The following is a 12,467-nucleotide window of genomic DNA, read 5'->3' as shown; positions in this document are numbered from 1 at the left end:
GTAGTAGTTCTCGGTGGTGTAGTAGTTTTCGGTGGTGTAGTAGGTTCTTGTTGCGGGGGTGACTCATCTAATAGTCCTTCACTGGACTTAACAGCTTGAACTTTCGTAACTTCAGAACCAGCATTGCTGACTTCTAAAGGCTCGAGTATCTTGGGAAGTTTTTCTGCTTCCAGACTGATTTGGCTCAGTTCGGAGGGACCACGTGCATGACCTGGTAGGGGTGATAATGGTTCAGATGAGTCATCATCTTCATCATCATGGGACAACTCACATGAATATACTAGATTGTTGTCCTCCTCAGTATCTACGTCCTCCAAATGTTTTATTATTTCCATTTTTGGAGCTTCAACTGTGAGTGTGGCTGTGGTCTGTGCATTACTTGATTTGCAGCTATATTCACCAGAGTCTTTGGGCGTGAGATTTGTAATGGTAAGTTCTATCACATTCTTATTTTGTTTAAATTTGTATCGGTCAGAAGATTCAATTAAGCTCTGGTCTTTGTACCATCTGACCATCTTGGAAGTAGGTGTAAACTCACAGCTCAAAGTAGCAGAATGCTTCTCTTCCACTGTAATGTTCTGTAGTTCTTTGACTACCTTTGACGAAGGCTCTTTAATAGTCAGCCTCACCTCAGATTTTGATTTCCCTGCGATAAACTGCAGCAAGCCGGTCATCTTACAAGTTGTTTTTTTCAGAGTGAGACGATGAATAGTGCCACGATGCTCAATGTCCACATCTTCAGAAGCATGAAGAATTTCACCATTTAGTATCCATTTTGGAGGCTTCACGTCAGCAACTGAAAGCTCACACTCAAGAATGGCGTCACTTGGCTCTGTCACTTCCACATCACATATGGGTTTAATGATGGCAATTGATTGCTCTTCTACATATAACTTTGCTGGGCTTTGGTCATCTATGGCATCGCACATGTAGTTGCCTTCATCTTCAAAAGCGACATTATTAATAACAAGCTTCCTGTGCACATCTTCACTCACAATCTCATATTTATTACTGGGATGAATCTCTTTGTCTTTGTAATACCACTTGACAGCAGCATTTGGCCTGGAAACCTTGCATTCGAAAATGACACGATGTTTCTCTATGCCAATCTTCTCTCTTAAGGGTTTCACAATTTTAACTGGCAATTCTTTAATTCGAAGCAAAGCTCTGGCAGTAGCGCTTTCAGCAACAAACTTGATCTCTGCAGCATCTTCAGTTTTTGCCTCTGCCACCAATTCCCTGAGTGGCTTATTACTGCTGACACTGCTCACAAAGGGGTGCTCTTTCTTCTTAGCTTTCAACTGATCGATGAATTTGACATATTCCCTTTCTTGCTCAGCTTTGATTCGTTTGGCCTCATCGCGCAGACGGTTTGTGTGTTCCTGCTCCATTTTCTCAATCAGCTGCTTCTGCTGTCTTTCCAGATTCTCCCACTCTGTGTCAAAGAACTTTTTCTTTGCATTCATCTCTTGCTCAAAACGGCGAATCATTTGTTCTAATTGTTGTTGTAGTTTGAAATGGAATTGAGTTCGAGCCCGGTGTTCCTCAGAAATGTGCATGTCTGTAGACTGGACAGACTCAGAATTCTCTGTTAAACTATGTTGTTGTTGTTCAGTGGAATTCTGTTCTGATATTTTGTTCTCTTCTGAAGCATTTATGCACTCCTTCGTTTTTCCATCATTAGTCTGCAAGTCCATTTTAGACTTGTCTTTTGCACATGGGCTGGTCTTACCATCATCAGTTCCAGAGTCTGAGCTGATTGTCTTCACCGAGTTCTCACTCTCTGTTTTGTCACTGTCACTGCTGCATATGCCCTCATCCAGTACTCTGGACAATCGTTCAGGTTTGACATCTTTTCTTTTTCCGGAATCTACCGTCATTGTTTTTAGGGGGTGCCAGTCCATATTTATTTTCCTGATCCACTCCCATCCCAGAAGTGGTGGACCCCCCTCAGGTAGTACATATAAGTCCATTCCTTGGTGTTCTTTGCCCTTGTGTCTCACCTTGACTTTTATCTTTCCGATGGGGTATACTCTTTGCCCCGTGTATGTCTGCAATACTATCTCCGTATCCCGTAGGGGAATATGTGTGAATAACTTTTTGTAATCTTGCTTATTCATGACCGTCAATGCCGATCCGGTGTCCAATTCCAACTTCATATGGACTCCTGCTATCTGCAGTGTGACCCAGATAGTTTGTCGGTCAGCTTCCTTACTCACATTGTGAATTCTCAGACTACCCAGTTCCTTGCTGTTGGAGTCTGAATCTGAATTCTGTTCATCCGAACTCTTCTCAGCCACCTTATGTACCTTTCTGCACTTTTCCTGCGGTGACTTTTTGTTGCTGGTCTTCTTTCCTGACCGGCATACTTTAGCTATGTGACCAAGCTTGCCACATTTTCTACATTCCTGGTTTTTAAACCAGCATTGGTTCTGATCGTGTGTTGTCTTCCCACAACGATAACATTTCGTTGTACCCGAAGCCATTTGATCTACGCTGAGTACCGCTGCCTTCAGCTGCATTTCCGCAGTGCCTCTCGCTGCGGCTTCGTGCGATGCTGCAATAGTGACAGCCTTATCAAGTGTAAGATCATTCTCTTCAAGCAGCCGCTTTTGTGTTCCTTCTTTCGACAATCCACACACGAATTTGTCTCTCAGTGCCTCTGTCAGGCTTTCCCCAAACTGGCAGTATTTCGCTAGCTTACGCAGTTCAATTAAATACTCCGCGTTGCTTTCCTCTTTCAGTTGTGTTCTCGCGTTGCTTTCCTCTTTCAGTTGTGTTCTCGCATAAAATTTAAATCGTTCCGCTAACATCAGCGGTGTGGGGTTCAAATGATTTTTCAGGACAGCCACAATTTTAGCGAAAGTCTGATCCGCCGGTTTAGCTGGTGATAGAAGATGCTTCAATAGCCCGTATGTCTTCGCACCCATTGAGTTTAGTAAGGTTAGTGCTTTATCTTCATCTGATATTTTATTTGCCTTACAATATATCTCTATGCGTTCTACATACGTGGCCCAATCTTCAACATCGGGATCGAAATCGTTGATGTTACCACGCTTAGGCATCTTCGCAACCTTCTTGAGAAACACAAAGAAATTTTCCTTTTATTTTTTTTTTTCAAAATGGCGGTTTTCCGCGCTTGTATTCTTCCCCCGCCTACGAAAATGGCGGCTTCCCGCGTTTGCCTTTCTTCCCCGCTGGCTGTAATGGCGATTGCCGTATTTCTGCGTTCGCCCTCCCCAGCAGTTCTCGAATCGTGCCTCCCAGCCCCTCTTGCAGTCCGGTCCTTTCCCCCCCGGCTGCGGCTGAGTTCTCCGCGGTTTCTTTTATTTTCTCCCGCGCCTTACGATCGTGCCTCCCAGCCCTTCCTGCAGTCCGGTCCTTTCCCCCCCGGCTGCGGCTGAGTTCTCCGCGGTTGTTTCATTTTCTCCCGCGCCTTACGCTGTCCCGGTCGCTGCGCCTCGCGGCCTCGGTAGCTGCCCGGCCTTTTTCACCGGTCGCGGTCGAGCTCTCTCTCGACGCTGTTGCGTCTCCCAGCCCGCTTGTAGCCCGGTCTCTCACACCGGCTGCGTTTGCATTCACCGCGGCTTCCGTGCCTTACGCTGCCCCAGTCTCAGCGCCTCTGGCCCCGACTTCTGTCCGGCTCTTTTCCCCGGCCGTGATCGAGTTCTCCGCCCTTATATCCTCCGTTTTTCCCTCCCCTACTTCACAGCAAACGTGGCCGACTGGCTGCTTGTCGCTGATCGGCTTACCCACCACCGTGATAGAAGGGATGATCATTGCCTGTTGCTGATGGAAGGCTTCGTGTCAGAATTCTTCCTCTGCTCTGCAGACCCAAGTCTTTTCTCAGCAGAATGATGAGGGCAGATGCCTCTTCTCGACGCCCGTTAAACTGCCTTGGATGTATCTCTGCCGCAGGGTAAGATCGTCCTCGTCGCCACTGTTAAGTCTGTGTGTTATATTGAGAATTACTACACAGACCACAAGAGTAAAATTTAACAGGTCTTTACTAGTCGAAGGTCAGGGCGGAACTGCCCAATAAATCATTACACAGCACTTATATACCGGTGTGGTCACCGCCGGTATTACAGTATACAGCAGCCAAGATAAAGTAGTGCAACTCTTAAAATAGTTCTCTTAAAGGTGGAACGGTTACTAAAATAGTTCTCTTAAAGGTGGAACGGTTACATACACTACAGTCCCGATCCCTGATCACTGTCCGAACCCTCCCCCACCCAATCCTTTCCCTGGTCCGATCCCCAGTCCTCTCTCCCCCCTCCCCCCAATCCTCTGCCTGCTCCCCGATCCCCGGTCCTCCCTCCCCCCACCCCCCGATCCATTTAACAGCCCGGCCCTCACGCAAGCCCTCCCTCCCTCCTCTGTCCAATCGAAGGCCTGCTCACCTGCAGCCTGCCTCTCAATCTGGCTGGCTGCGGGCAGGATACTGAGGCCTCACATGCAAATCAGGCCCTGCCCCTAAAGTCAGCAGGGTCTGCAAGACACCCGGCCTCCCGGGTTTCCTGACTGCATCGGAGACACCCCGCCCCCCAACCCGCCTTCCTCCAGAAAATTCCGGCCAATGTCTTCTTTTTATGTTGTTTCTGCCAGTTGAGGCATAAGTAATAGTTAGGGGCAGATCTATTTGTCCAATCACCCACCGTTGCTAGGCATTAGTGATGGACATAGAGACAGAAAATGCTGGAAATGATCAGCAGGTCAGGCAGCATCTGTGGCGAGAGAAACACAGATAATGGCCGGAATTTTTCGGGGTGGGGGGGCGGTGTCGGGGGGCGCGTTTGGTGGTGGGTCAGCTGCGAAAATGTCTTTTTTTGCCAGTGAATAGGGACCCTGCTGTCAACTCACCTCCACGCTAGTCTCCCGGGTGTTGGATCTGTCAGCACAGAACAGACCCGACACCAAGTGGCGGGGGAGGCAACTTAGGTCATTAGTTGGATTGTTAAGAGGCAATTAAGTATTATTTTAAGCTTACCCTCAGATTTTTAGATGTAAAAACAGAAAATGCTGGAGATACTCAGCAGGTCAGGCAGCATCTCTGCAGAGAGAAACAGAGTTCACAGAATCACAGAAACCCCACAGTGCAGATAGAGGCCATTTCGGCCCATCGAGCCTGCACCGACACATATCCCACCCGATCCCCGTAACCCCTGCACCAACACATATCCCACCCTATCCCCGTAACCCCACGTATTTAATCCCCCTAACACTAAGGGTCAATTTATCATAGCCAATCAACCTAACCTGCACATCTTTGGACCGTGGGAGGAAACCGGAGCACCCGGAGAAAACCCACGCAAACACGGGGAGAATGTGCAAACTCCACACAGACAGTCACCCGAGGCCGGATTCGAACCCGGGTCCCTGGCGCTGTGAGGCAACAGTGCTAACCACTATGCCACCGTGCTGCCCTAATGGGGTAGATTTTCCTAAAGCTGTCGGGAAGGAGGCGGGACTACAACTTTCGGGTTTTAGTCCCGCCTACATCGACGTTCGGCCAATCCATGCAATTTTCCCTTGATTGACCTTGTTAAGCCCGCCCAGCGGACTCAGCAGGCCAATTAAGGGCCACCCGGCAACAGGTGACGTCACAGACTGAAATTTCATCTGTCAAGAGGTCTTGACAGATGAAATATCAGTGTTTCACAGCTGTTTGAAGCTGTCAAACACTGACAGTCTGACTTCTAACCTGAGTCCTTCTACACAGACTCAGTTAGAACTGTCACCGGCAATGAAAGCTGAAGGCTGTCACTTTTGACAGCTCGCAGCCATTTTGCTTTCAGTGCTGGCTGAATGATGGACTCCTGAAACCTAAAGGAAGAAAGGCTGTTAATGTAAGTACAGGTAATTTAAACTTCTTTACACACTTTAGACACACCAAACACACTTACCTTTGCACTCATGCACCCATCACTCACCTGAACACCGACATCGCGACCCCTCCAACTCCTTCAACCCGACGGCCCAACTCCTCTAACCTGGCGTGGTTTGGAGCCATCAGGAATCCCACACGACACCCCTCAAAATAGGGATTAGGCTAAAAACTGCCTGTTAACTACCTATTATCACAGAATCACAGAAACCCCACAGTGCAGATAGAGGCCATTTCGGCCCATCGAGCCTGCACCGACACATATCCCACCCGATCCCTGTAACCCCTACACCAACACATATCCCACCCTATCCCTGTAACCCCACGTATTTAATCCCCCTAACACTAAGGGTCAATTTATCATAGCCAATCAACCTAACCCGCACATCTTTGGACTGTGGGAGGAAACCGGAGCACCCGGAGGAAACCCACGCAAACGCGGGGAGAATGTGCAAACTCCACACAGACAGTCGCCCGAGGCCGGATTCGAACCCGGGTCTCTGGCGCTGTGAGGCAACAGTGCTAACCACTATGCCACCGTGCTGCCGTTAATTGGCACTAATCCCTTCCCGCCTCGGGTCGGCGGGTCCCAGTGCGGGGCGGGTACCCGCCTCCCCTGAAACTTACGTGGAGGCGGGTTTTGGGTGGGATGGTGTCGGGACCCCCGAAATCGGGATTTTCCCCCCCCACACACCTGAAACCCCGCCTGATGGCTCCAGGAAAATCTACCCCAACTGAAATGTATGTACCTTTAAGGGGAGAACTACTTTTTACAGCTCCTGTATACTGTAGTACCGGCAGTGACCACACCTGTATATAAACCCTGAGTAGGGATCTGTACAGTTAGTTCTAGAATAACCCTCATTCAGTAAACACCTGTTGATCGTTCCCTGCAGTCTCTTGTCTAATTATTGAAGGACATAACATCAAGACACACGGATCTAACATTGGCGACGAGCAGATTCAAACCTACCTGCAACTCTGCATCACCTCCCAGGGATTCGCTCCTGGAGAACAGTGGAAGGAGGTCGAGTCCAGAAGCACGGGCGTCGACCACGGGCAACTGCCCAGTCATCCAGCGGAGATTTGAGCATCGCAGGGGAGGCTGTCGAGAGCCAGGCTTGGCTTTCCAGTCAGGGTGGTCCAGCGAAATGGGCTGGCAACAGGTCCTGCACAGACCCTTCCCGAACAGCGGCGGCTAGAGCCGACCGACAGCACAGAAAAAGGCCGAGCAGCGTTGATGGGGGAGAGCGAGAGGGCAGAGCGCGCAGGGCGCAGCCGGTGTTCAAGACTGAGTGGCGTCAACGGGGGAGAGAGGCAAGAGAGAGCAGAGCGCAGGTGGTGTTCAAGGGCCGAGCAGCATCAACGGGGGAGAGAGGCGCGCAGGAAAATGCGCAGAGCGCAGCCGGTGTTCAAGGGCCAAGCAGCGTCAGCGGGGAAGAAAGGAAAGCGCAGGAGACGCCATTTTAAGCCGCAGCGGGGAAGAAAGGAAAGCACGGGAGATGCCATTTTAAGCCAGTCTAACCACACCCAAAAATGCCGAAGAGTGGCAGTATCACAGCGTTCGAAAATGAAGTCGAAGATTGGACGACATATGTCAAACGAATAGAAGTATACTGCAAGGCGAATGAAGTGCCAGATGACAAGAAAGCGCTGGTATTGTTGAATTCAATGGGTACAAAAACGTATGGCTTACTACGAAACGTAGTAGCCCCAGAGAAGCCAGTAGAAAAGGATTTTGAAAACATAGTGTCAATCCTACAGGACCACTTAAACCCCACACCGCTGCTGATAGCAGAAAGATTTAAGTTTCACAAAAGGAACCAGCATAAAGATGAAAGTAATGCTGAGTATTTAACGGAACTGCGCAAGCTATCGAAACACTGCCAGTTTGGAACGTGACTAGCAGATACTTTAAGAGACAAGTTTGTGCGTGGGCTTCAAAGTGAAGGAACCCAGAAACAGCTTCTATCAGAAAAGGAACTTACGCTGGACAAGGCTTTCAGCATTGCAGTATCACACGAAGCAGCAGCACTGGGCGCTGCAGAGGTACAACGGAGACCGCAAGAATATGGCACAAATGAAATGTCATACGGAACAGTGAAGTGCTATCGCTGCAGCAGAACAACACACGACCATAATGATTGCTGGTTCAAGGACAAAGTGTGCAGACAGTGTGGAAAAGTAGGACACATAGCAAGAGTCTGCAGGTCGGGAAAGAAAACCAGCAGCAAGAAATCTCCACAGGAGAAGTACAAGAAGGTACATAAGGTGACGGAGAGTAGTTCAGACGAACAGAAGAGTGATACAGACTCCGGAAGCAAGGAGCTGGGTTGTCTGAAACTACATAATGTGATCAAAACGGAGGATCACCAAACTATCTGGGTCACGCTCAAGATAGCAGGAGTCCAAGTGAAAATGGAATTGGACACAGGATCAGCCCTAAAAGTCATAAACCGAAGGGACTACAAGCGGCTATTCTCACATATAACCTTGAGAGATACAAAGATTGTCTTGAAGATGTACACGGGGCAAAAATTCTACCCCAAAGGGAAAATAAGGGTGAACGTTATATGTAACAGCAAGAAAGCACCAAAAATTGACCTATATGTATTGCCAGATGGCGGACCACCACTACTAGGATGTGAATGGATCCGGAAGATACAGCTAGATTGGCATTCCATACAAGCACTGACTGTAGATGCCAAAAAGGATGACGACGTCACACCTGGACGACTGTCAAAAATGCTAACTGACGCACAAGAAGTGTTCCAGCAGGGACTCAGAACACTAAAAGGCATAACAGTGATGATCAAAATAGAGGAAAATCAAGCCCAAAATTTTTAAGGCCAGACCGGTACCTTATGCGATCCGCCCAGCCGTCGAAGCAGAGCTGGAAGGTTTGGAACGTTCAGGAGTACTGTCCAAAGTGGACTGGAGCGAGGGGGCTACACCCATCGTTCCTGTAATGAAGAGGTCGTTGAGTAATACGCCTGGGGAACCAAAGAAGGTTCGCATCTGTGGGGGCTTTAAGGTGACAGTGAACCCAGTCCTTCACACTGTACAATATCCACTTCCGCGGATTGAAGATATTTTCGCCTCTCTATCTGGAGGGGAACGCTTCACTAAGATTGATCTGGCCCAGGCGTACCTGCAAATGGAGGTAGAAGAAGCCTCGATACAGTGCCTCACGATCAACACTCATAAAGGTCTCTACCAATACAACCAGCTGGTGTTCGGGGTAGCATCAGCTCCGGCTATTTGGCAAAGGGCAATGGATCAAGTCCTGCAAGGGATTCCAGGGACCCAGTGTTATTTGGACGACATCCTGGTCACGGGCGAAAATGACAGTGATCACCTCGCCAACCTGGAGCAGGTGCTCACTAGATTGAAGGAATATGGGCTCCGAGCTAATCGCCACAAATGCGAGTTTTTCCAGAAGCAGATCTCGTATTGTGGCCACGTTATTGATGAAGAGGGGTTACATAAGTCCCCTGAAAAGATTGAGGCAGTAGTCAAGGCTCCAGCACCGGAAAATGTGTCACAACTGAGGTCGTGCCTCGGGCTGGTGAACTACTACCATAAGTTCTTGCCGAATTTGTCTACAGTACTACACCCACTTAACACCCTACTGCAAACGGGAGTACCATGGAAGTGGAGTGACGAATGTAAACGAGCTTTCCAGAAGAGCAAAGCATTGATCACATCAAAAGAGGTGTTGGCTCATTTCAACCCAGCACTACCAATTCGGTTGGCGTGTGATGCATCACCCTATGGCATTGGAGCGGTGCTGTCGCACAAATTCGCGGACGGCTCGGAGAGGCCAGTAGCCTTTGCGTCTTGGTCACTAACCTCAGCCGAGCGTAACTATGCCCAGATTGACAGGGAGGCCCTCAGCCTAGTGTAGGGAGTGATAAAGTTCAATCACTATCTGCACGGGCAGAAGTTCACCTTGCTGACTGACCACCAACCACTTGTCTCCATCTTTAATCCAAAGAAGGGCGTTCCGGTGATGACTGCGCAACGGCTACAAAGATGGTCCCTTTTTCTAGGGGCGCACCAATATGAAATCGAGTATAAGGGCACGAAACAGCATGGAAACGCTGATGGGCTATCACGCCTGCCACTGCCTACTGCGGAGGAAGCACCAGCAGTGGATCCTGTCGAAATATTTCATTCGACTATAATTGAATGCTTGCCAGTATCTAACGCTGGTATAGAGAAGGAGACCCGAAATGACCCGACACTGTCTCGGGTATATGATTTGACGGTGAAGGGATGGCCAGCACATGGCGACTCACTGTTGCCAGCATTCTCATCCAGAAGAGAACAGCTGTCAGTATGCCAGGGGACCTTGATGTGTGGATCCCGAGTGGTAATTCCACCCAAGTTAAGGGAGAGAGTGCTCAATGAGCTTCACGAAGGTCATCTGGGAGGGGTGAAAATGAAAAGCCTTGCTAGGGCTTATGTGTGGTGGCCGGGGATCGATCAGCAAATCGAGGACCTGACAAAGAGCTGCCCAGGATGCCAGATGTAGTGTCCGCGTATCAATAACACACGGACTGCAGGAGAACGTTAATAACAGGTGTTTACTGAACAGAGGGTATGCTGGAACTAACTGTACAAATTACTACACGGTGTTATGTACAGGTGTGGTCACTACTGGTACTGCAGTATACAGGGGCTGTAAAAGATAGTTCCTCTCTTAAAGGTACATACATTACAATTCCTCCCCTTTTAGATAAACAGTACATCACTTTCATTTAACAATTAAATAATAACTAATTACAATTACAATTTTCTTTGTACTATATACATCAGCTGAAAGTAATCATTTATAAATTCAGTCTTTGAGGAGGCTTCCTGATCCTGTCTGGATAGCGCCTTTCTCGAGTATCCTTTTCTTGCGGCGGAGTCGATTCTGGCTCATTGTCATTGGTTGGTTCGTCAGCTTCCAATACCACTGATTCTGAGGTGGACGCAATCTGTACTTCGGGTTCATCACCAGGTGCGTATGATCGTGGCATGGGTTTGACTTGTTCCTGTGACTCTAGAATCTGGTCAGCATGGCGTCTCACGATGCTCTCTCCAACGTCCACTGTGTACATTAGTGGTCCCTGCCGTGTGCATATTGTTCCTGGCTGCCATTTTTCTGTTCGGTAGTCGCGGGCCAAGAATGGTTCCCCTATCTTGAAGCTCCTGGTTGGCTTCTCATTGATGTGCTGGAATTGCTTATTCTCAACATCTCGTCTTATGTTTGGTTTGAGCAAATCCAGGCGACATCTTAACCTTCGGTTAAAGAACATCATGGCTGGAGCTTGGTTGGTGACTGCATGTGTCGCATTCCGGTAAGCAAACAAGAAATTATCCACCTTGTGTTGCAGTGGTATGTTGTCATTATACATCGCCTTTATTGCTTTTTTAAAGGTTTGAACAAACCTCTCAGCCAATCCATTTGTGGCTGGATGATATGGGGCGGATGTGTAATGCTTTACCCCATTATTCCTCAAAAACCTCCGGAAATCCTCGGACACAAACTGTGGTCCATTGTCGGAGCAAATCTGTGCTGGCAAGCCATTCTTGGTGAAGATGGTCCGTAGGACTGCAATTTTCTCCGTGGTGGTGGAGGACATTTTGATGACCTCTGGCCATTTCGAATGTGCATTCACGGTGATTAAAAACATTGAGTCCATAAATGGACCAGCAAAATCAATGTGTACCCATTGCCATGGAGATGAGGGCCACTCCCATGGGTGTAGTGGGGCCTGTGGTGGAGCGTTTTGGACTTTCTGGCATCCTGTGCAGCTCTTGGTCATTTCCTCGATTTCTTTATCGATTCCCGGCCACCACACAAATGCCCTGGCTAGGCTTTCATTTTTACCCCTCCCAGATGACCCTCATGAAGTTCATTGAGCACTCTATCTCTCAACTTGGGTGGAATTACCACTCGGGATCCACACATCAAGGTTCCCCGGCACACTGACAGCTGTTCTCTCCTTGGCGAGAATGCTGGCAACAGTGAGTCACCATGTGCTGGCCATCCCTTCACCGTCAAATCATAGACCAGAGAGAGTGTCGGGTCATTTCAGGTTTCCTTCTCTATACTTGAGTTTGTAACAGGTAGACATTCGACTATGGTCGAATGGAATATCTCAACAGGGTCCACTGCAGGTGCTTCCTCCACCGTAGGCAGCGGCAGGCGCGACAGCCCATCAGCGTTTCCATGCTGTTTCGTGCCCTTATACTCTATTTCCTAAGGATGTGCCCCTAGAAAAAGGGACCATCTTTGCAGCCGTTGCGCCGTCATCACCGGAACGCCCTTCTTTGGGTTAAAAATGGAGACAAGAGGCTGGTGATCAGTCAGTAAGGTGAATTTCTGCCTCTGCAGATAGTGATTGAACTTCTTCACCCCCCACACCAGGCTGAGGGCCTCCCTGTCAATCTGGGCGTAGTTACGCTCGGCTGAGGATAACGAGCGTGATGCAAAGGCTATTGGCCTCTCTGAACCGTCAATGAATTTGTGCGACAGCACCGCTCCAATGCCGTAGGGAGACGCATCACATGCCAACTGAATCGGTAG

This window comes from Somniosus microcephalus, chromosome 25, assembly GCF_052327205.1.
Source record: "Somniosus microcephalus isolate GS21.2 chromosome 25, FLI_Smic_1.0, whole genome shotgun sequence".
NCBI classification, from domain to species: Eukaryota; Metazoa; Chordata; class Chondrichthyes; order Squaliformes; family Somniosidae; genus Somniosus; species Somniosus microcephalus.
The sequence above is the reverse complement of the archived record's forward strand: the minus strand, read 5'-3'. Positions refer to the sequence as shown.